The sequence below is a fragment of the Lathyrus oleraceus genome, unplaced genomic scaffold, assembly GCF_024323335.1.
Source record: "Lathyrus oleraceus cultivar Zhongwan6 unplaced genomic scaffold, CAAS_Psat_ZW6_1.0 chrUn1001, whole genome shotgun sequence".
Taxonomy (NCBI): Eukaryota; Viridiplantae; Streptophyta; class Magnoliopsida; order Fabales; family Fabaceae; genus Lathyrus; species Lathyrus oleraceus.
In genome coordinates this window covers 1-25,227 of record NW_026113392.1, presented here as the reverse complement: position 1 = coordinate 25,227, position 25,227 = coordinate 1, and the positions used below count along the sequence as shown (strand labels likewise).

The following is a 25,227-nucleotide window of genomic DNA, read 5'->3' as shown; positions in this document are numbered from 1 at the left end:
ATGGATATTAATAATTGAAACACTTCTATTAATATGAAATAATAGTAACAAAAACAAAAAAGTAATAATTTAATTATTTTATTAATAAATATTTTTATAATCTACAAATCTTGATTTTATACTCTCGTGTTAGAGTGTTGTGAGATGTAATTATGTACTTGCTTTGAGGTGTGGGTGTACTCGGGGTCTGGGGGTGGCTGAGGGTACATTATGCGTTGTAAAAATTTCACTTGTTTTTCTTTGGTTGTCATTTTACAGCGACTGTTATATTTTTCTCTCTGAATTTGGAATTTCCATGTTATGTCCTTGTGTTTGTGTATGTGTTATTTTAATTTCTCCATGTTGATATTTTCTAACAATTGTTATCATAGCTTATGGTTCCATCCAGGGATAAGAGTTCTAAGTATGCTTTATGGTTGCAACTTTATCTGATCTTTCACATCAAGTGTTGTTGAGCTACTGTCAGAAGTTCCACTAGGTGGATTGGGCTAGATAAAATTGAGAGAATAATTATTTTTTACATAAGTTAATGATTAATGCTCAGTACATGAGTATTATTAACATTGATGAAAGGTCTACTATAAGATTATGTCAATAAAGAAGTTTCATCAGAATTTTCAAACTGGTTTTCGATATGTGGAAATTATTTGAGAAGTTTTTATACTTGTGGATTATAATTTTTCTTAATTTTTAAATGAATCTACCATTGTTTTATAAAATTAAACAAAAAAGCAAGAATAAAATAAGAATGAAAGTACAAAATAGAGAAAGCAAAATAAAATAAATATCAAAAAAAAAAAAAATGGCATATGATGGATATTAATAATTGAAACACTTATATTAATATTAAATAATAGTAAGAAAAACATAAATATATAATTTAATAATTTAATTAATAAATATTTTTATATTCAACAAATGTAGATTGTATACTTGTAGAAATTTATTTTTCTTAATTTTGAAATGAATCTACCATTTATTTTAAACAATGGAAAAAAAGCAAGAACAAAATATAGAAATAAATGATCAAAAATTAAAAATAGGAAGAAAAGAAAGGCTTATGATGTATATTAATTATTCAAACAATGCTATTAAATGAAATAATAGTAATAAATACATATGTTGCTGCCCAAGATTGAACTGGAGACCTTCAGTGTGTAAGACTGACGTGATAACCACTACACCACAGCAACATTGGGTTATTCAACTAATTTAATTCAATACATATATATTAGAGATGGAAACAAATTATTAATTAAAATGACACTAATGACTATTTTACAATTGTATCTCTCAAGATTTGAACTCAATTTCTTTAGATTAATAGACTAAATTCTTCCAAATCACCAAAAATATGTTAGTATAGATTGAAAATATACATGTTCAACAAGTCTCACACCATTTAGTTTGTAAAGGAAGAGGGAGTTTAAGACTATATAATGGATTCAATTTATTCATTATAAAATGCATCAGTCAAAAATACTTTAAACTTGTATTGGCGTCTTCTATTTAATTCGCTTATACTCTTGTGTTATAGTGTTGTGAGATGTAATTATGTACTTGTTTTGAGGTGTGGATGTACGGGGTCTGGGGGTGGTTGAGGGTAAATTATGCGTTGTAACAATTTTTACAGTCTTTTCTTTGGTTGCCATTTGACAGCGACTATTATATTTTTCTCTCTGAATTTGGAGTTTCCATGTTATGTCCTTGTGTTTGTGTATGTGTTATTTTAATTTCTCATGTTGATATTTTCTAACAATTGTTATCATAGCTTATGGTTCCATCCAGGGATAAGAGTTCTAAGTATGCTTTATGGTTGCAACTTTATCTGATCTTTCACATCAAGTGTTGTTGAGCTACGGTCAGAAGTTCCACTAGGTGGATTGGGCTAGATAAAATTCAGAGAGAATTATTTTTTACATAAGTTAATGATTAATGCTCAGTACATGAGTATTTATTAACATTGATGAAAGGTCTACTATAAGATTATGTCAATAAAGAAGTTTCATCAGAATTTTTCAAACTGGTTTTCGATATGTGGAAATTATTTGAGAAGTTTTTATACTTGTGGATTATAATTTTTCTTAATTTTTAAATGAATCTACCAATTGTTTTATAAAACTAAACAAAAAAGCAAGAATAAAATAAGAATGAAAGTACAAATAGAGAAAGCAAATAATAATAAAATATCAAAATAGAAAAAAATGGCATATGATGGATATTAATAATTGAAACACTTATATTATATTAAATAATAGTAAGAAAAACATAAATACTATAATTTAATAATTTAATTAATAAATATTTTTATATTCAACAAATGTAGATTGTATACTTGTAGAAATTTATTTTTCTTAATTTTGAAATGAATCTACCATTTATTTTAAACAATGGAAAAAAGCAAGAAGAAAAAATAGAAAAAATGATCAAAAATTAAAATAGGAAGAAAAGAAAGGCTTATGATGTATATTAATTATTCAAACAATGCTATTAATATGAAATAATAGTAATAAATACATATGTTGCTGCCCAGGATTGAACTGGAGACCTTCAGTGTGTAAGACTGACGTGATAACCACTACACCACAGCAACATTTGGGTTATTCAACTAATTTAATTCAATACATATATATTAGAGATGGAAACAAATTATTAATTAAAATGACACTAATGACTATTTTACAATTGTATCTCTCAAGATTTGAACTCAATTCTTTAGATTAATAGACTAAATTCTTCCAAATCACCAAAAATATGTTAGTATAGATTGAAAATATACATGTTCACAAGTCTCACACCATTTAGTTTTGTAAAGGAAGAGGGAGTTTAAGACTATATAATGGATTCAATTTATTCATTATAAAATGCATCAGTCGAAAATACTTTAAACTTGTATTTGGCGTCTTCTATTTTTAATTCGCTTATACTCTTGTGTTATAGTGTTGTGAGATGTAATTATGTACTTGTTTTGAGGTGTGGATGTACTCGGGGTCTGGGGGTGGTTGAGGGTAAATTATGCGTTGTAACAATTTTTACAGTCTTTTCTTTGGTTGCCATTTGACAGCGACTATTATATTTTTCTCTCTGAATTTGGAGTTTCCATGTTATGTCCTTGTGTTTGTGTATGTGTTATTTTAATTTCTCCATGTTGATTTTATAACAATTTTTATCATAGCTTTTGGTTCCATCCAGGGATAAGAGTTCTAAGTATGCTTTATGGTTGCGACTTTATCTGAGCTTTCAGATCAAGTGTTGTTGAGCTACTGTCAGAAGTTCCACTATATGGATTGGGCTAGATAAAATTGAGAGAATAATTATTTTTTACATGTGGAAAGTTCAAATCAAATATGTGCTGATATGACAAGGATTACATAATATATTGATTAATGCTCAGTACATGAGTATTTATTAACATTAATGAAAGGTCTACAATAATACAATGTTAACAAAGAAGTTTCATCATAATTTTTCAAACTAGTTTTCCATATGTGGAAATTATTTGAGAATTTTAATACTTGTTGAATATTATTTTTCTTAATTTTGAACTGAATCTTCCAATAGTTTTATAAAATTAATAAAAAGCAAGAATAAAATAAGAATGAGAGGTACAAAATAGAGAAAGCCAAATAAAAAAAAAATATACAAATAGAAAAAAGATGGCAGAGGATGGATATTGAGGAGGGGAGTAATAAATATTTGGATAGCTTACAAATCTGGCATTTTCTTACTCTCATGTTACGCGTGTGGTGAGATGTATTACGGACTTGCTTTGGCTGTGGGTGTGGGTGTACTCGGGGGTCTGGGTGGCTGAGGGTACTTATGCGTTGTAAAATTTTTCACTTGTTTTCTTTGGTTGTCATTTGACAGCGAATGTTATATGTTTCTCTCTGAATTGGGAATTCCACGTTATGTCCTTTGTGTTGTGTTATGGTTATTTTAATTTCTCCATGTTGATATTTCTAAACAATTGTTATCATAGCTTATGGTTCCATCCTGGGATAAAGAGTTCTAAGTATGCTTTATGGTTGCCAACTTTATCTGATCTTTCACATCAAATGTTGGTGAGCTACGGTCAGAAGTTCAACTAGGTGGAGGGGCTAGAGAAAGGGGACGAAGAGAATAAGTTTGACGGGGGACCAATGGAAGGATTAATGCTCAGTCAGGAGTATTTTTAGGAACATGATAAAGTAGTGTACTATAGATTCTGGTTCAACAAAAGAAGTTTCATCAAAAATATGTCAAACTGGTTTTCGAGATGTGGAAATCTAGTTCTTGAGAAAAATTTCTTTTGTACTTCGGGAATAGTAGTGGGAGGAGTTTGAAAGGAATCGACCAAATTGTTTTAGAACATATATCAAAAGTCTAAGAAGAAAAATAGAAGGGAGAGTACAAAATAGAGAAAGCAATAATAAAAAAAATATCAAAATAGAAAAACATGGCATATGATGGATATTAATAATTGAAACACTTCTATTAATATGAAATAATAGTAACAAAAACCAAAAAGTAATAATTTGATTATTTTATTAATAAATATTTTTATAATCTACAAATCTTGATTTTATACTCTCGTGTTAGAGTGTTGTGAGATGTAATTAGTACTTGCTTTGAGGTGTGGGAGTACTCGGGGTCTGGGGGTGGCTGAGGGTACATTATGCGTTGTAAAAAATTTCACTTGTTTTTCTTTGATTGTCATTTGACAGCGACTGTTATATTTTTCTCTCTGAATTTGGAATTTCCATGTTATGTCCTTGTGTTTGTGTATGTGTTATTTTAAATTCTCCATGTTGATATTTTCTAACAATTGTTATCATAACTTATGGTTCCATCCAGGGATAAGAGTTCTAAGTATGCTTTATGGTTGCAACTTTATCTGATCTTTCACATCAAGTGTTGTTGAGCTACTGTCAGAAGTTCCACTAGGTGGATTGGGCTCGATAAACTTGAGAGAATAATTATTTTTTACATAAGTTAATGATTAATGCTCAGTACATGAGTATTTATTAACATTGATGAAAGGTCTACTATAAGATTATGTCAATAAAGAAGTTTCATAATAATTTTTCAAACTGGTTTTCGATATGTGGAAATTATTTGAGAAGTTTTTATACTTGTGGATTATAATTTTTCTTAATTTTTAAATGAATCTACCAATTGTTTTATAAAACTAAACAAAAAAGCAAGAATAAATAAGAAGAAATAAAGTACAAAATAGAGAAAGCAAATAATAATAAAATATCAAAATAGAAAAAAATGGCATATGATGGATATTAATAATTGAAACACTTATATTAATATTAAATAATAGTAAGAAAAACATAAATACTATAATTTAATAATTTAATTAATAAATATTTTTATATTCAACAAATGTAGATTGTATACTTGTAGAAATTTATTTTTCTTAATTTTGAAATGAATCTACCATTTATTTTAACAATGGAAAAAAAGCAAGAACAAAATATAGAAACAAAATGATCAAAAATTAAAAATAGGAAGAAAAGAAAGGCTTATGATGTATATTAATTATTCAAACAATGCTATTAATATGAAATAATAGTAATAAATACATATGTTGCTGCCCAAGATTGAACTCGAGACCTTCAGTGTGTAAGACTGACGTGATAACCACTACACCACAGCAACATTTGGGTTATTCAACTAATTTAATTCAATACATATATATATTAGAGATGGAAACAAATTATTAATTAAAATGACACTAATGACTATTTTACAATTGTATCTCTCAAGATTTGAACTCAATTTCTTTAGATTAATAGACTAAATTCTTCCAAATCACCAAAAATATGTTAGTATAGATTGAAAATATACATGTTCAACAAGTCTCACACCATTTAGTTTTGTAAAGGAAGAGGGAGTTTAAGACTATATAATGGATTCAATTTATTCATTATAAAATGCATCAGTCAAAAATACTTTAAACTTGTATTTGGCGTCTTCTATTTTAATTCGCTTATACTCTTGTGTTATAGTGTTGTGAGATGTAATTATGTACTTGTTTTGAGGTGTGGATGTACTCGGGGTCTGGGGGTGGTTGAGGGTAAATTATGCGTTGTAACAATTTTTTACAGTCTTTTCTTTGGTTGCCATTTGACAGCGACTATTATATTTTTCTCTCTGAATTTGGAGTTTCCATGTTATGTCCTTGTGTTTGTGTATGTGTTATTTTATTTCTCCATGTTGATATTTTATAACAATTTTATCATAGCTTTTGGTTCCATCCAGGGATAAGAGTTCTAAGTATGCTTTATGGTTGCGACTTTATCTGAGCTTTCAGATCAAGTGTTGTTGAGCTACTGTCAGAAGTTCCACTATATGGATTAGGCTAGATAAAATTGAGAGAATAATTATTTTTTACATGTGGAAAGTTCAAATCAAATGTGTTGATATGACAAGGATTACATAATATATTGATTAATGCTCAGTACATGAGTATTTATTAACATTAATGAAAGGTCTACAATAATACTATGTCAACAAAGAAGTTTCATCATAATTTTTCAAACTGGTTTTCGATATGTGGAAATTATTTGAGAATTTTTATACTTGTGAATATTATTTTTCTTAATTTTGAACTGAATCTACCAATTGTTTTATAAAATTAAATAAAAAGCAAGAATAAAATAAGAATGAGAGTACAAAATAGAGAAAGCAAAAAATAATAAAAAATATCAAAATAGAAAAATATGGCATATGATGGATATTAATAATTGAAACACTTCTATTAATATGAAATAATAGTAACAAAAACAAAAAAGTAATAATTTAATTATTTTATTAATAAATATTTTTATAATCTACAAATCTTGATTTTATACTCTCGTGTTAGAGTGTTGTGAGATGTAATTATGTACTTGCTTTGAGGTGTGGGTGTACTCGGGGTCTGGGGGTGGCTGAGGGTACACTATGCGTTGTAAAAAATTTCACTTGTTTTTCTTTGGTTGTCATTTGACAGCGACTGTTATATTTTTCTCTCTGAATTTGGAATTTCCATGTTATGTCCTTGTGTTTGTGTATGTGTTATTTTAAATTCTCCATGTTGATATTTTCTAACAATTGTTATCATAACTTATGGTTCCATCCAGGGATAAGAGTTCTAAGTATGCTTTATGGTTGCAACTTTATCTGATCTTTCACATCAAGTGTTGTTGAGCTACTGTCAGAAGTTCCACTAGGTGGATTGGGCTAGATAAAATTGAGAGAATAATTATTTTTTACATAAGTTAATGATTAATGCTCAGTACATGAGTATTTATTAACATTGATGAAAGGTCTACTATAAGATTATGTCAATAAAGAAGTTTCATAATAATTTTTCAAACTGGTTTTCGATATGTGGAATTATTTGAGAAGTTTTTATACTTGTGGATTATAATTTTTCTTAATTTTTAAATGAATCTACCAATTGTTTTATAAAAAACAAAAAAGCAAGAATAAAATAAGAATGAAAGTACAAAATAGAGAAAGCAAATAATAATAAAATATCAAAATAGAAAAAAATGGCATATGATGGATATTAATAATTGAAACACTTATATTTTAATAATTTAATTAAAATATTTTTATATTCAACAAATGTAGATTGTATACTTGTAGAAATTTATTTTTCTTAATTTTGAAATGAATCTACCATTTATTTTAAACAATGGAAAAAAGCAAGAACGAAATATAGAAACAAAATGATCAAAAATTAAAAATAGGAAGAAAAGAAAGGCTTATGATGTATATTAATTATTCAAACAATGCTATTAATATGAAATAATAATAATAAATACATATGTTGCTGCCCAAGATTGAACTCGAGACCTTCAGTGTGTAAGACTGACGTGATAACCACTACACCACAGCAACATTTGGGTTATTCAACTAATTTAATTCAATACATATATATATTAGAGATGGAAACAAATTATTAATTAAAATGACACTAATGACTATTTTACAATTGTATCTCTCAAGATTTGAACTCAATTTCTTTAGATTAATAGACTAAATTCTTCCAAATCACCAAAAATATGTTAGTATAGATTGAAAATATACATGTTCAACAAGTCTCACACCATTTAGTTTTGTAAAGGAAGAGGAGTTTAAGACTATATAATGGATTCAATTTATTCATTATAAAATGCATCAGTCAAAAATACTTTAAACTTGTATTTGGCGTCTTCTATTTTTAATTCGCTTATACTCTTGTGTTATAGTGTTGTGAGATGTAATTATGTACTTGTTTTGAGGTGTGGATGTACTCGGGGTCTGGGGGTGGTTGAGGGTAAATTATGCGTTGTAACAATTTTTACAGTCTTTTTCTGGTTGCCATTTGACAGCGACTATTATATTTTTCTCTCTGAATTTGGAGTTTCCATGTTATGTCCTTGTGTTTGTGTATGTGTTATTTTAATTTCTCCATGTTGATATTTTATAACAATTTTTATCATAGCTTTTGGTTCCATCCAGGGATAAGAGTTCTAAGTATGCTTTATGGTTGCGACTTTATCTGAGCTTTCAGATCAAGTGTTGTTGAGCTACTGTCAGAAGTTCCACTATATGGATTGGGCTAGATAAAATTGAGAGAATAATTATTTTTTACATGTGGAAAGTTCAAATCAAATATGTGTTGATATGACAAGGATTACATAATATATTGATTAATGCTCAGTACATGAGTATTTATTAACATTAATGAAAGGTCTACAATAATACTATGTCAACAAAGAAGTTTCATCATAATTTTTCAAACTGGTTTTCGATATGTGGAAATTATTTGAGAATTTTTATACTTGTTGAATATTATTTTCTTAATTTTGAACTGAATCTACCAATTGTTTTATAAAATTAAATAAAAAGCAAGAATAAAATAAGAATGAGAGTACAAAATAGAGAAAGCAAATAATAAAAAAATATCAAAATAGAAAAAATATGGCATATGATGGATATTAATAATTGAAACACTTCTATTAATATGAAATAATAGTAACAAAAACAAAAAAGTAATAATTTAATTATTTTATTAATAAATATTTTTATCTACAAATCTTGATTTTATACTCTCGTGTTAGAGTGTTGTGAGATGTAATTATGTACTTGCTTTGAGGTGTGGGTGTACTCGGGGTCTGGGGGGGCTGAGGGTACATTATGCGTTGTAAAAAATTTCACTTGTTTTTCTTTGGTTGTCATTTGACAGCGACTGTTATATTTTTCTCTCTGAATTTGGAATTTCCATGTTATGTCCTTGTGTTTGTGTATGTGTTATTTTAAATTCTCCATGTTGATATTTTCTAACAATTGTTATCATAACTTATGGTTCCATCCAGGGATAAGAGTTCTAAGTATGCTTTATGGTTGCAACTTTATCTGATCTTTCACATCAAGTGTTGTTGAGCTACTGTCAGAAGTTCCACTAGGTGGATTGGGCTAGATAAAATTGAGAGAAATTATTTTTTACATAAGTTAATGATTAATGCTCAGTACATGAGTATTTATTAACATTGATGAAAGGTCTACTATAAGATTATGTCAATAAAGAAGTTTCATAATAATTTTTCAAACTGGTTTTCGATATGTGGAAATTATTTGAGAAGTTTTTATACTTGTGGATTATAATTTTCTTAATTTTTAAATGAATCTACCAATTGTTTTTAAAATTAAACAAAAAAGCAAGAATAAAATAAGAATGAAAGTACAAAATAGAGAAAGCAAATAATAATAAAATATCAAAATAGAAAAAAATGGCATATGATGGATATTAATAATTGAAACACTTATTTTAATATTAAATAATAGTAAGAAAAACATAAATACTATAATTTAATAATTTAATTAATAAATATTTTTATATTCAACAAATGTAGATTGTATACTTGTAGAAATTTATTTTTCTTAATTTTGAAATGAATCTACCATTTATTTTAAACAATGGAAAAAAAGCAAGAACGAAATATAGAAACAAAATGATCAAAAATTAAAAATAGGAAGAAAAGAAAGGCTTATGATGTATATTAATTATTCAAACAATGCTATTAATATGAAATAATAGTAATAAATACATATGTTGCTGCCCAAGATTGAACTCGAGACCTTCAGTGTGTAAGACTGACGTGATAACCACTACACCACAGCAACATTTGGGTTATTCAACTAATTTAATTCAATACATATATATATTAGAGATGGAAACAAATTATTAATTAAAATGACACTAATGACTATTTTACAATTGTATCTCTCAAGATTTGAACTCAATTTCTTTAGATTAATAGACTAAATTCTTCCAAATCACCAAAAATATGTTAGTATAGATTGAAAATATACATGTTCAACAAGTCTCACACCATTAGTTTTGTAAAGGAAGAGGGAGTTTAAGACTATATAATGGATTCAATTTATTCATTATAAAATGCATCAGTCAAAAATACTTTAAACTTGTATTTGGCGTCTTCTATTTTTAATTCGCTTATACTCTTGTGTTATAGTGTTGTGAGATGTAATTATGTACTTGTTTTGAGGTGTGGATGTACTCGGGGTCTGGGGTGGTTGAGGGTAAATTATGCGTTGTAACAATTTTACAGTCTTTTCTCTGGTTGCCATTTGACAGCGACTATTATATTTTTCTCTCTGAATTTGGAGTTTCCATGTTATGTCCTTGTGTTTGTGTATGTGTTATTTTAATTTCTCCATGTTGATATTTTATAACAATTTTTATCATAGCTTTTGGTTCCATCCAGGGATAAGAGTTCTAAGTATGCTTTATGGTTGCAACTTTATCTGAGCTTTCAGATCAAGTGTTATTGAGCTACTGTCAGAAGTTCCACTATATGGATTGGGCTAGATAAAATTGAGAGAATACATATTTTTTACATGTGGAAAGTTAAAATCAAATATGTGCTGATATGACAAGGATTACATAATATATTGATTAATGCTCAGTACATGAGTATTTATTAACATTAATGAAAGGTCTACAATAATACTATGTCAACAAAGAAGTTTCATCATAATTTTTCAAACTGGTTTTCGATATGTGGAAATTATTTGAGAATTTTTATACTTGTTGAATATTATTTTTCTTAATTTTGAACTGAATCTACCAATTGTTTTATAAAATTAAATAAAAAGCAAGAATAAAATAAGAATGAGAGTACAAAATAGAGAAAGCAAATAATAAAAAAATATCAAAATAGAAAAAATATGGCATATGATGGATATTAATAATTGAAACACTTCTATTAATATGAAATAATAGTAACAAAAACAAAAAAGTAATAATTTAATTATTTTATTAATAAATATTTTATAATCTACAAATCTTGATTTTATACTCTCGTGTTAGAGTGTTGTGAGATGTAATTATGTACTTGCTTTGAGGTGTGGGTGTACTCGGGGTCTGGGGGGCTGAGGGTACATTATGCGTTGTAAAAATTTCACTTGTTTTTCTTTGGTTGTCATTTGACAGCGACTGTTATTTTTTCTCTCTGAATTTGGAATTTCCATGTTATGTCCTTCTGTTTGTGGATGTGTTATTTTAATCTTTCCATGTTGATATTTTCTAAAAATTGTTATCATAGCTTATGGTTCCATCCAGGGATAAGAGTTCTAAGTATGCTTTATGGTTGCAACTTTATCTGATCTTTCACATCAAGTGTTGTTGAGCTACTGTCAGAAGTTCCACTAGGTGGATTGGGCTAGATAAAATTGAGAGAATAATTATTTTTTACATAAGTTAATGATTAATGCTCAGTACATGAGTATTTATTAACATTGATGAAAGGTCTACTATAAGATTATGTCAATAAAGAAGTTTCATCAGAATTTTTCAAACTGGTTTTCGATATGTGGAAATTATTTGAGAAGTTTTTATACTTGTGGATTATAATTTTTCTTAATTTTTAAATGAATCTACCAATTGTTTTATAAAATTAAACAAAAAAGCAAGAATAAAATAAGAATGAAAGTACAAAATAGAGAAAGCAAATAATAATAAAATATCAAAAAGAAAAAAATGGCATATGATGGATATTAATAATTGAAACACTTATATAATATTAAATAATAGTAAAAAACATAAATACAATAAATAATATTAATTTATTAAAAATATTTTTATATTCAACAAATGTAGATTTTATACTTGTAGAAATTTATTTTTCTTAATTTTGAAATGAATCTACCATTTATTTTAAACAATGGAAAAAAAAGCAAGAACAAAATATAGAAATAAAATGATCAAAAATTAAAAATAGGAAGAAAGAAAGGCTATTATTATTCAAACCTATAATAATAATAAATACATATGTTGCTGCCCAGGATTGAACTGAGACCTTCAGTGTGTAAGACTGACGTGATAACCACTACACCACAGCAACATTTGGGTTATTCAACTAATTTAATTCAATACATATATATTAGAGATGGAAACAAATTATTAATTAAATGACACTAATGACTATTTTACAATTGTATCTCTCAAGATTTGAACTCAATTTCTTTAGATTAATAGACTAAATTCTTCCAAATCACCAAAAATATGTTAGTATAGATTGAAAATATACATGTTCAACAAGTCTCACACCATTTAGTTTTGTAAAGGAAGAGGGAGTTTAAGACTATATAATGGATTCAATTTATTCATTATAAAATGCATCAGTCAAAAATACTTTAAACTTGTATTTGGCGTCTTCTATTTTTAATTCGCTTATACTCTTGTGTTATAGTGTTGTGAGATGTAATTATGTACTTGTTTTGAGGTGTGGATGTACTCGGGGTCTGGGGGTGGTTGAGGGTAAATTATGCGTTGTAACAATTTTTACAGTCTTTTCTTTGGTTGCCATTTGACAGCGACTATTATATTTTTCTCTCTGAATTTGGAGTTTCCATGTTATGTCCTTGTGTTTGTGTATGTGTTATTTTAATTTCTCCATGTTGATATTTTATAACAATTTTTATCATAGCTTTTGGTTCCATCCAGGGATAAGAGTTCTAAGTATGCTTTATGGTTGCAACTTTATCTGATCTTTCACATCAAGTGTTGTTGAGCTACTGTCAGAAGTTCCACTAGGTGGATTGGGCTAGATGAAAATGAGAGAATAATTATTTTTTACATAAGTTATTGATTAATGCTCAGTACATGAGTATTTATTACATTGATGAAAGGTCTACTATAAGATTATGTCAATAAAGAAGTTTCATCAGAATTTTTCAAACTGGTTTTCGATATGTGGAAATTATTTGAGAAGTTTTTATACTTGTGGATTATAATTTTTCTTAATTTTTAAATGAATCTACCAATTGTTTTATAAAATTAAACAAAAAAGCAAGAATAAAATAAGAATGAAAGTACAAAATAGAGAAAGCAAATAATAATAAAATATCAAAATAGAAAAAAATGGCATATGATGGATATTAATAATTGAAACACTTATATTAATATTAAATAATAGTAAGAAAAACATAAATACAATAATTTAATAATTTAATTAATAAATATTTTTATATTCAACAAATGTAGATTTCTACTTGTAGAAATTTATTTTTCTTAATTTTGAAATGAATCTACCATTTATTTTAAACAATGGAAAAAAGCAAGAACAAAATATAGAAATAAAATGATCAAAATTAAAAATAGGAAGAAAAAGAAAGGCTATTAATATGAAATTAAAAATAATAATACATATGTTGCTGCCTAGGATTGAACTAGAGACCTTCAGTGTGTAAGACTTACGTGCTAACCACTACACCACAGCAACATTTGGGTTATTCAACTAATTTAATTCAATACATATATATTAGAGATGGAAACAAATTATTAAATTAAAATGACACTAATGACTATTTTACAATTGTATCTCTCAAGATTTGAACTCAATTTCTTTAGATTAATAGACTAAATTCTTCCAAATCACCAAAAATATGTTAGTATAGATTGAAAATATACATGTTCAACAAGTCTCACACCATTTAGTTTTGTAAAGGAAGAGGGAGTTTAAGACTATATAATGGATTCAATTTATTCATTATAAAATGCATCAGTCAAAAATACTTTAAACTTGTATTTGGCGTCTTCTATTTTTAATTCGCTTATACTTGTGTTATAGTGTTGTGAGATGTAATTATGTACTTGTTTTGAGGTGTGGATGTACTCGGGGTCTGGGGGTGGTTGAGGGTAAATTATGCGTTGTAACAATTTTTACAGTCTTTTCTTTGGTTGCCATTTGACAGCGACTATTATATTTTTCTCTCTGAATTTGGAGTTTCCATGTTATGTCCTTGTGTTTGTGTATGTGTTATTTTAATTTCTCCATGTTGATATTTTATAACAATTTTTATCATAGCTTTTGGTTCCATCCAGGGATAAGAGTTCTAAGTATGCTTTATGGTTGCGACTTTATCTGAGCTTTCAGATCAAGTGTTGTTGAGCTACTGTCAGAAGTTCCACTATATGGATTGGGCTAGATAAAATTGAGAGAATAATATTTTTACATGTGGAAAGTTCAAATCAAATATGTGCTGATATGACAAGGATTACATAATATATATTGATAATGCTCAGTACATGAGTATTTATTAACATTAATGAAAGGTCTACAATAATACTATGTCAACAAAGAAGTTTCATCATAATTTTTCAAACTGGTTTTCGATATGTGGAAATTATTTGAGAATTTTTATACTTGTTGAATATTATTTTTCTTAATTTTGAACTGAATCTACCAATTGTTTTATAAAATTAAATAAAAAGCAAGAATAAAATAAGAATGAGAGTACAAAATAGAGAAAGCAAATAATAAAAAAATATCAAAATAGAAAAATATGGCATATGATGGATATTAATAATTGAAACACTTCTATTAATATGAAATAATAGTAACAAAAACAAAAAGTAATAATTTAATTATTTTATTAATAAATATTTTTATAATCTACAAATCTTGATTTTATACTCTCGTGTTAGAGTGTTGTGAGATGTAATTATGTACTTGCTTTGAGGTGTGGGTGTACTCGGGTGGGGGGGTGGCTGAGGGTACATTATGCGTTGTAAAAATTTCACTTGTTTTTCTTTGTTGTCATTTGACAGCGACTGTTATATTTTTCTCTCTGAATTGGAATTTCCATGTTATGTCCTTGTGTTGTGTATGTGTTATTTTAATTTCTCCATGTTGATATTTTCTAACAATTGTTATAAAATATAGAATAAATGATCAAAAATTAAAAATGGAAGAAAAAAAAGGCTTATGATGTATATTAATTATTCAAAAATGCTATTAATATGAATAAAAGTAATAAATACATATGTTGCTGCCCAGGATTAAACTGGAGACCTTCAGTGTTTAGACTGACTGTGATAACCACTACACCACAACAACATTTGGGTTATTCAACTAATTTAATTCAATACATATATATTAGAGATGGAAACAAATTATTAATTAAAATGACACTAATGACTATTTTACAATTGTATCTCTCAAGATTTGAACTCAATTTCTTTAGATTAATAGACTAAATTCTTCCAAATCACCAAAAATATGTTAGTATAGATTGAAATATACATGTTCAACAAGTCTCACACCATTTAGTTTTGTAAAGGAAGAGGGAGTTTAAGACTATATAATGGATTCAATTTATTCATTATAAAATGCATCAGTCAAAAATACTTTAAACTTGTATTTGGCGTCTTCTATTTTTAATTCGCTTATACTCTTGTGTTATAGTGTTGTGAGATGTAATTATGTACTTGTTTTGAGGTGTGGATGTACTCGGGGTCTGGGGGTGGTTGAGGGTAAATTATGCGTTGTAACAATTTTTACAGTCTTTTCTTTGGTTGCCATTTGACAGCGACTATTATATTTTTCTCTCTGAATTTGGAGTTTCCATGTTATGTCCTTGTGTTTGTGTATGTGTTATTTTAATTTCTCCATGTTTATTTTATAACAATTTTTATCATAGCTTTTGGTTCCATCCAGGGATAAGAGTTCTAAGTATGCTTTATGGTTGCGACTTTATCTGAGCTTTCAGATCAAGTGTTGTTGAGCTACTGTCAGAAGTTCCACTATATGGATTGGGCTAGATAAAATGAGAGAGAATAATTATTTTTTACATGTGGAAAGTTCAAATCAAATATATGCTGATATGACAAGGATTACATAATATATTGATTAATGCTCAGTACATGAGTATTTATTAACATTAATGAAAGGTCTACAATAATACTATGTCAACAAAGAAGTTTCATCATAATTTTTCAAACTGGTTTTCGATATGTGGAAATTATTTGAGAATTTTTATACTTGTTGAATATTATTTTTCTTAATTTTGAACTGAATCTACAATGTTTTATAAAATTAAATAAAAAAGCAAGAATAAAATAAGAATGAGAGTACAAAATAGAGAAAGCAAATAATAAAAAAATATCAAAATAGAAAAATATGGCATATGATGGATATTAATAATTGAAACACTTCTATTAATATGAAATAATAGTAACAAAAACAAAGTAATAATTTAATTATTTTATTAATAAATATTTTTATAATCTACAAATCTTGATTTTATACTCTCGTGTTAGAGTGTTGTGAGATGTAATTATGTACTTGCTTTGAGGTGTGGGAGTACTCGGGGTCTGGGGGTGGCTGAGGGTACATTATGCGTTGTAAAAATTTCACTTGTTTTTCTTTGATTGTCATTTGACAGCGACTGTTATATTTTCTCTCTGAATTTGGAATTTCCATGTTATGTCCTTGTGTTTGTGTATGTGTTATTTTAATTTCCATGTTGATATTTTCTAACAATTGTTATCATACCTTATGGTTCCATCCAGGGATAAGAGTTCTAAGTATGCTTTATGGTTGCAACTTTATCTGATCTTTCACATCAAGTGTTGTTGAGCTACGGTCAGAAGTTCCACTAGGTGGATTGGGCTAGATAAAATTGAGAGAATAATTATTTTTTACATAAGTTAATGATTAATGCTCAGTACATGAGTATTTATTAACATTGATGAAAGGTCTACTATAAGATTATGTCAAAAAAGAAGTTTCATCAGAGCTTTTCAAACTGGTTTTCGATATGTGGAAATTATTTGAGAAGTTTTTATACTTGTGGATTATAATTTTTCTTAATTTTTAAATGAATCTACCAGTTGTTTTATAAAATTAAACAAAAAAGCAAGAATAAAATAAGAATGAAAGTACAAAATAGAGAAAGCAAATAATAATAAAATATCAAAATTGAAAAAAATGGCATATGATGGATATTAATAATTGAAACACTTATATTAATATTAAATAATAGTAAGAAAAACATAAATATAATAATTTAAATATTTTTATTAATAAATATTTTTATATTCAACAAATGTAGATTTATACTTGTAGAAATTTATTTTTCTTAATTTTGAAATGAATCTACCATTTATTTTATACAATGGAAAAAAAGCAAGAACAAAATATAGAAATAAAATGATCAAAATTAAAAATAGGAAGAAAAAAAGGCTTATGATGTATATTAATTATTTAAACAATGCTATTAATATGAAATAATAGTAATAAATACATATGTTGCTGCCCAAGATTGAACTGGAGACCTTCAGTGTGTAAGACTGACGTGATAACCACTACACCACACCAACATCTGGGTTATTCAACTAATTTAATTCAATACATATATATTAGAGATGGAAACAAATTATTAATTAAAATGACACTAATGACTATTTTACAATTGTATCTCTCAAGATTTGAACTCAATTTCTTTAGATTAATAGACTAAATCTTCCAAATCACCAAAAATATGTTAGTATAGATTGAAAATATACATGTTCAACAAGTCTCACAATTTAGTTTTGTAAAGGAAGAGGGAGTTTAAGACTATAATGGATTCAATTTATTCATTATAAAATGCATCAGTCAAAAATACTTTAAACTTGTATTTGGCGTCTTCTATTTTTAATTCGCTTATACTCTTGTGTTATAGTGTTGTGAGATGTAATTATGTACTTGTTTTGAGTGTGGATGTACTCGGGGTCTGGGGTGGTTGAGGGTAAATTATGCGTTGTAACAATTTTTACAGTCTTTTCTTTGGTTGCCATTTGACAGCGACTATTATATTTTTCTCTCTGAATTTGGAGTTTCCATGTTATGTCCTTGTGTTTGTGTATGTGTTATTTTAATTTCTCCATGTTATATTTTATAACAATTGTTATCATAGCTTTTGGTTCCATCCAGGGATAAGAGTTCTAAGTATGCTTTATGGTTGCGACTTTATCTGAGCTTTCAGATCAAGTGTTGTTGAGCTACTGTCAGAAGTTCCACTATATGGATTGGGCTAGATAAAATTGAGAGAATAATTATTTTTTACATGTGGAAAGTTCAAATCAAATATGTGCTGATATGACAAGGATTACATAATATATTGATTAATGCTCAGTACATGAGTATTTATTAACATTAATGAAAGGTCTACAATAATACTATGTCAACAAAGAAGTTTCATCATTATTTTTCAAACTGGTTTTCGATATGTGGAAATTATTTGAGAATTTTTATACTTGTTGTTGAGTATTATTTTTCTTAATTTTGAACTGAATCTACCAATTGTTTTATAAAACTAAATAAAAAGCAAGAATAAAATAAGAATGAGAGTACAAAATAGAGAAAGCAAATAATAAAAAATATCAAAATAGAGAAAATATGGCATATGATGGATATTAATAATTGAAACACTTCTATTAATATGAAATAATAGTAACAAAAACAAAAAAAGTAATAATTTAATTATTTTATTAATAAATATTTTTATAATCTACAAATCTTGATTTTATACTCTCGTGTTAGAGTGTTGTGAGATGTAATTATGTACTTGCTTTGAGGTGGGGTGTACTCGGGGTCTGGGGGTGGCTGAGGGTACATTATGCGTTGTAAAAAATTTCACTTGTTTTTCTTTGGTTGTCATTTGACAGCGACTGTTATATTTTTCTCTCTGAATTTGGAATTTCCATGTTATGTCCTTGTGTTTGTGTATGTGTTATTTTAATTTCTCCATGTTGATATTTTCTAACAATTGTTATCATAGCTTATGGTTCCATCCAGGGATAAGAGTTCTAAGTATGCTTTATGGTTGCAACTTTATCTGATCTTTCACATCAAGTGTTGTTGAGCTACTGTCAGAAGTTCCACTAGGTGGATTGGGCTAGATAAATTGAGAGATAATTATTTTTTACATAAGTTAATGATTAATGCTCAGTACATGAGTATTTATTAACATTGATGAAAGGTCTACTATAAGATTATGTCACAAGAAAGAAGTTTCATCAGAATTTTTCAAACTGGTTTTCGATATGTGAAAATTATTTGAGAAGTTTTTATACTTGTGGATTATAATTTTTCTTAATTTTTAATGAATCTACCAATTGTTTTATAAAATTAAACAAAAAAGCAAGAATAAAATAAGAATGAAAGTACAAAATAGAGAAAGCAATAATAATAAAATATCAAAATAGAAAAAAATGGCATATGATGGATATTAATAATTGAAACACTTATATTAATATGAAAATAATAGTAAGAAAAACATAAATATAATAATTAATATTTAATTAATAAATATTTTTATATTCAACAAATGTAGATTTTACTTGTAGAATTTTTTTTTTCTTAATTTTGAAATGAATCTACCATTTATTTTAAACAATGGAAAAAAGCAAGAACAAATATAGAAATAAATGATCAAAATTAAAATAGGAAGAAAAGAAAAAAGGCTTATGATGTATATTATACATTCAAACAATGCTATTAATTTGAAATAATAGTAATAAATACATATGTTGCTGCCCAGGATTGAACTGGAGACCTTCAGTGTGTAAGACTGACGTGATAACCACTACACCACAACAACATTTGGGTTATTCAACTAATTTAATTCAATACATATATATTAGAGATGGAAACAAATTATTAATTAAAATGACACTAATGACTATTTTACAATTGTATCTCTCAAGATTTGAACTCAATTTCTTTAGATTAATAGACTAAATTCTTCCAAATCACCAAAAATATGTTAGTATAGATTGAAAATATACATGTTCAACAAGTCTCACACCATTTAGTTTTTAAAGGAAGAGGGAGTTTAAGACTATATAATGGATTCATTTATTCATTATAAAATGCATCAGTCAAAAATACTTTAAACTTGTATTTGGCGTCTTCTATTTTAATTCGCTTATACTCTTGTGTTATAGTGTTGTGAGATGTAATTATGTACTTGTTTTGAGGTGTGGATGTACTCGGGGTCTGGGGGTGGTTGAGGGTAAATTATGCGTTGTAACAATTTTTACAGTCTTTTCTTTGGTTGCCATTTGACAGCGACTATTATATTTTTCTCTCTGAATTTGGAGTTTCCATGTTATGTCCTTGTGTTTGTTTTGTGTATTTTATTTAATTTCTCCATGTTGATATTTTATAACAATTTTTATCATAGCTTTTGGTTCCATCCAGGGATAAGAGTCTAAGTATGCTTTTGGTTGCGACTTTATCTGAGCATTCAGATCAAGTGTTGTTGAGCTACTGTCAGAAGTTCCACTATATGGATTGGGCTAGATAAAATTGAGAGAATAATTATTTTTTACATGTGGAAAGTTCAAATCAAATATATGCTGATATGACAAGGATTACATAATATATTGATTAATGCTCAGTACATGAGTATTTATTAACATTAATGAAAGGTCTACAATAATACTATGTTAACAAAGAAGTTTCATCATAATTTTTCAAACTGGTTTTCGATATGTGGAAATTATTTGAGAATTTTTATACTTGTTGAATATTATTTTTCTTAATTTGAACTGAATCTACCAATAGTTTTATAAAATTAAATAAAAAGCAAGAATAAAATAAGAATGAGAGTACAAAATAGAGAAAGCAAATAATAAAAAAATATCAAAATAGAAAAAACATGGCATATGATGGATATTAATAATTGAAACACTTCTATTAATATGAAATAATAGTAACAAAAACAAAAAAGTAATAATTTAATTATTTATTAATAAATATTTTTATAATCTACAAATCTGATTTTATACTCTCGTGTTAGAGTGTTGTGAGATGTAATTATGTACTTGCTTTCTGAATGAACTCGCTGGGATTCTTGTTGCTTGTACTAAGGGCGCGTCCCGGGTTATTGGGCGGTGGCGGGTGTGATGAGGGTTTTTGTGTAATAGGGAGGTGTGGGTGTACTCGGGGTCTGGGGGTGGCTGAGGGTACATTATGCGTTGTAAAAAACTTTCACTTGTTTTCTTTGGTTGTCATTTGACAGCGACTGTTATATTTTCTCTCTGAATTTGGAATTTCCATGTTATGTCCTTGTGTTTGTGTATGTGTTATTTTAATTTCTCCATGTTGATATTTTCTAACAATTGTTATCATAGCTTATGGTTCCATCCAGGGATAAGAGTTCTAAGTATGCTTTATGGTTGCAACTTTATCTGATCTTTCACATCAAGTGTTGTTGAGCTACTGTCAGAAGTTCCACTAGGTGGATTGGGCTAGATAAAATTGAGAGAATAATTATTTTTTACATAAGTTAATGATTAATGCTCAGTACATGAGTATTTATTAACATTGATGAAAGGTCTACTATAAGATTATGTCAATAAAGAAGTTTCATCAGAATTTTTCAAACTGGTTTTCGATATGTGGAAATTATTTGAGAAGTTTTTATACTTGTGGATTATAATTTTTCTTAATTTTTAAATGAATCTACAATTGTTTTATAAAATTAAACAAAAAAGCAAGAATAAAATAAGAATGAAAGTACAAAATAGAGAAAGCAAATAATAATAAAATATCAAAATAGAAAAAAATGGCATATGATGGATATTAATAATTGAAACACTTATGATAATATTAAATAATAGTAAGAAAAACATAAATACAATAATTTAATTAATAAATATTTTTATATTCAACAAATGTAGATTTCTACTTGTAGAAATTTATTTTTCTTAATTTGAAATGAATCTACCATTTATTTTAACAATGGAAAAAAAGCAAGAACAAATATAGAAATAAAATGATCAAAAATTAAAAATAGGAAGAAAAGAAAGGCTTATGATGTATATTAATTTATCAAACAATGCTATTAATTTGAAATAATAGTAATAAATACATATGTTGCTGCCCAGGATTGAACTGGAGACCTTCAGTGTGTAAGACTGACGTGATAACCACTACACCACAGCAACATTTGGGTTATTCAACTAATTTAATTCAATACATATATATTAGAGATGGAAACAATTATTAATTAAAATGACACTAATGACTATTTTACAATTGTATCTCTCAAGATTTGAACTCAATTTCTTTAGATTAATAGACTAAATTCTTCCAAATCACCAAAAATATGTTAGTATAGATTGAAAATATACATGTTCAACAAGTCTCACACCATTTAGTTTTGTAAAGGAAGAGGGAGTTTAAGACTATATAATGGATTCAATTTATTCATTATAAAATGCATCAGTCAAAAATACTTTAAACTTGTATTTGGCGTCTTCTATTTTTAATTTTTATACTCTTGTTTATAGTGTTGTGAGATGTAATTATGTACTTGTTTTGAGGTGTGGATGTACTCGGGGTCTGGGGTGGTTGAGGGTAAATTATGCGTTGTAACAATTTTTACAGTCTTTTCTTTGGTTGCCATTTGACAGCGACTATTATATTTTTCTCTCTGAATTTGGAGTTTCCATGTTATGTCCTTGTGTTTGTGTATGTGTTATTTTAATTTCTCCATGTTGATATTTTATAACAATTTTTATCATAGCTTTTGGTTCCATCCAGGGATAAGAGTTCTAAGTATGCTTTATGGTTGCGACTTTATCTGAGCTTTCAGATCAAGTGTTGTTGAGCTACTGTCAGAAGTTCCACTATATGGATTGGGCTAGATAAAATTGAGAGAATAATTATTTTTTACATGTGGAAAGTTCAAATCAAATATGTGCTGATATGACAAGGATTACATAATATATTGATTAATGCTCAGTACATGAGTATTTATTAACATTAATGAAAGGTCTACAATAATACTATGTCAACAAAGAAGTTTCATCATAATTTTTCAAACTGGTTTTCGATATGTGGAAATTATTTGAGAATTTTTATACTTGTTGAATATTTTTTTCTTAATTTGAACTGAATCTACCAATTGTTTTATAAAATTAAATAAAAAGCAAGAATAAAATAAGAATGAGAGTACAAAATAGAGAAAGCAAATAATAAAAAAATATCAAAATAGAAAAAATATGGCATATGATGGATATTAATAATTGAAACACTTCTATTAATATGAAATAATAGTAACAAAAACAAAAAAGTAATAATTTAATTATTTTATTAATAAATATTTTTATAATCTACAAATCTTGATTTTATACTCTCGTGTTAGAGTGTTGTGAGATGTAATTACGTACTTGCTTTGAGGTGTGGGTGTACTCGGGGTCTGGGGGTGGCTGAGGGTACATTATGCGTTGTAAAAATTTTCACTTGTTTTTCTTTGGTTGTCATTTGACAGCGACTGTTATATTTTTCTCTCTGAATTTGGAATTTCCATGTTATGTCCTTGTGTTTGTGTATGTGTTATTTTAATTTCTCCATGTTGATATTTTCTAACAATTGTTATCATAGCTTATGGTTCCATCCAGGGATAAGAGTTCTAAGTATGCTTTATGGTTGCAACTTTATCTGATCTTTCACATCAAGTGTTGTTGAGCTACTGTCAGAAGTTCCACTAGGTGGATTGGGCTAGATAAAATTAGAGAAGAATATTATTTTTACATAAGTTATTGATTAATGCTCAGTACATGAGTTATTATTAACATTGATGAAAGTTGTACTATAAGATTATGTCAACAAAGAAGTTTCATCAGAGCTTTTCAAACTGGTTTTCGATATGTGGAAATTATTTGAGAAGTTTTTATACTTGTGGATTATATTTTTCTTAATTTTTAAATGAATCTACCAATTGTTTATAAAAATTAAACAAAAAAGCAAGAATAAAATAAGAATGAAAGTACAATAAAGAAAAGCAAATAATAATAAAATATCAAAATAGAAAAAAATGGCATATGATGGATATTAATAATTGAAACACTTATATTAATATTAATAATAGTAAGAAAAACATAAAGATAATAATTTAATTATTTTTATTAATAAATATTTTATATTCAACAATGTAGATTTTATACTTGTAGAAATTTATTTTTCTTATTTTGAAATGAATCTACCATTTATTTATACAATGGAAAAAAAAGCAAGAACAAAAATATAGAAATAAAATGATCAAAAATTAAAAATAGGAAGAAAAGAAAGGCTTATGATGTATATTAATTATTCAAACAATGCTATTAATTTGAAATAATAGTAATAAAATCATATGTTGCTGCCCAGGATTGAACTGGAGACCTTCAGTGTGTAAGACTGACGTGATAAACTACACCACAGCAACATTGGGTTATTCAACTAATTAATTCAATACATATATATTAGAGATGGAAACAAATTATAATTAAAATGACACTAATGACTATTTTACAATTGTATCTCTCAAGATTTGAACTCAATTTCTTTAGATTAATAGACTAAATTCTTCCAAATCACCAAAAATATGTTAGTATAGATTGAAAATATACATGTTCAACAAGTCTCACACCATTTAGTTTTGTAAAGGAAGAGGGAGTTTAAGACTATATAATGGATTCAATTTATTCATTATAAAATGCATCAGTCAAAAATACTTTAAACTTGTATTTGGCGTCTTCTATTTTTAATTCGCTTATCCTTGTGTTATAGTGTTGTGAGATGTAATTATGTACTTGTTTTGAGGTGTGGATGTACTCGGGGTCTGGGGGTGGTTGAGGGTAAATTATGCGTTGTAACAATTTTTACAGTCTTTTCTTTGGTTGCCATTTGACAGCGACTATTATATTTTTCTCTCTGAATTTGGAGTTTCCATGTTATGTCCTTGTGTTTGTGTATGTGTTATTTTAATTTCTCCATGTTGATATTTTATAACAATTTTTATCATAGCTTTTGGTTCCATCCAGGGATAAGAGTTCTAAGTATGCTTTATGGTTGCAACTTTATCTGAGCTTTCAGATCAAGTGTTGTTGAGCTACTGTCAGAAGTTCCACTAGGTGGATTGGGCTAG

At 27.2% G+C, this 25,227-nt stretch overlaps 8 non-coding genes across 8 annotated transcripts; all 8 read right to left on the bottom strand.

Annotated features, from left to right (window-relative positions):
- Positions 1 to 1,120: 1,120 nt before the first annotated feature.
- TRNAV-UAC (transfer RNA valine (anticodon UAC)) lies at positions 1,121 to 1,193 on the bottom strand. The gene has a single exon. It is a non-coding gene; the product is annotated as a tRNA-Val (tRNA).
- Positions 1,194 to 2,520: 1,327 nt separating this feature from the next.
- Positions 2,521 to 2,593, bottom strand: TRNAV-UAC (transfer RNA valine (anticodon UAC)). Its single transcript has one exon. It is a non-coding gene; the product is annotated as a tRNA-Val (tRNA).
- A 9,718-nt stretch (positions 2,594 to 12,311) lies between these two features.
- Positions 12,312 to 12,383, bottom strand: TRNAV-UAC (transfer RNA valine (anticodon UAC)). The gene has a single exon. It is a non-coding gene; the product is annotated as a tRNA-Val (tRNA).
- Positions 12,384 to 13,690: 1,307 nt separating this feature from the next.
- Positions 13,691 to 13,763, bottom strand: TRNAV-UAC (transfer RNA valine (anticodon UAC)). The gene has a single exon. It is a non-coding gene; the product is annotated as a tRNA-Val (tRNA).
- A 3,808-nt stretch (positions 13,764 to 17,571) lies between these two features.
- TRNAV-UAC (transfer RNA valine (anticodon UAC)) lies at positions 17,572 to 17,644 on the bottom strand. Its single transcript has one exon. It is a non-coding gene; the product is annotated as a tRNA-Val (tRNA).
- A 2,191-nt stretch (positions 17,645 to 19,835) lies between these two features.
- Positions 19,836 to 19,908, bottom strand: TRNAV-UAC (transfer RNA valine (anticodon UAC)). Its single transcript has one exon. It is a non-coding gene; the product is annotated as a tRNA-Val (tRNA).
- Positions 19,909 to 22,188: 2,280 nt separating this feature from the next.
- Positions 22,189 to 22,261, bottom strand: TRNAV-UAC (transfer RNA valine (anticodon UAC)). The gene has a single exon. It is a non-coding gene; the product is annotated as a tRNA-Val (tRNA).
- A 2,193-nt stretch (positions 22,262 to 24,454) lies between these two features.
- On the bottom strand, positions 24,455 to 24,525 carry TRNAV-UAC (transfer RNA valine (anticodon UAC)). The gene has a single exon. It is a non-coding gene; the product is annotated as a tRNA-Val (tRNA).
- Positions 24,526 to 25,227: the final 702 nt, after the last annotated feature.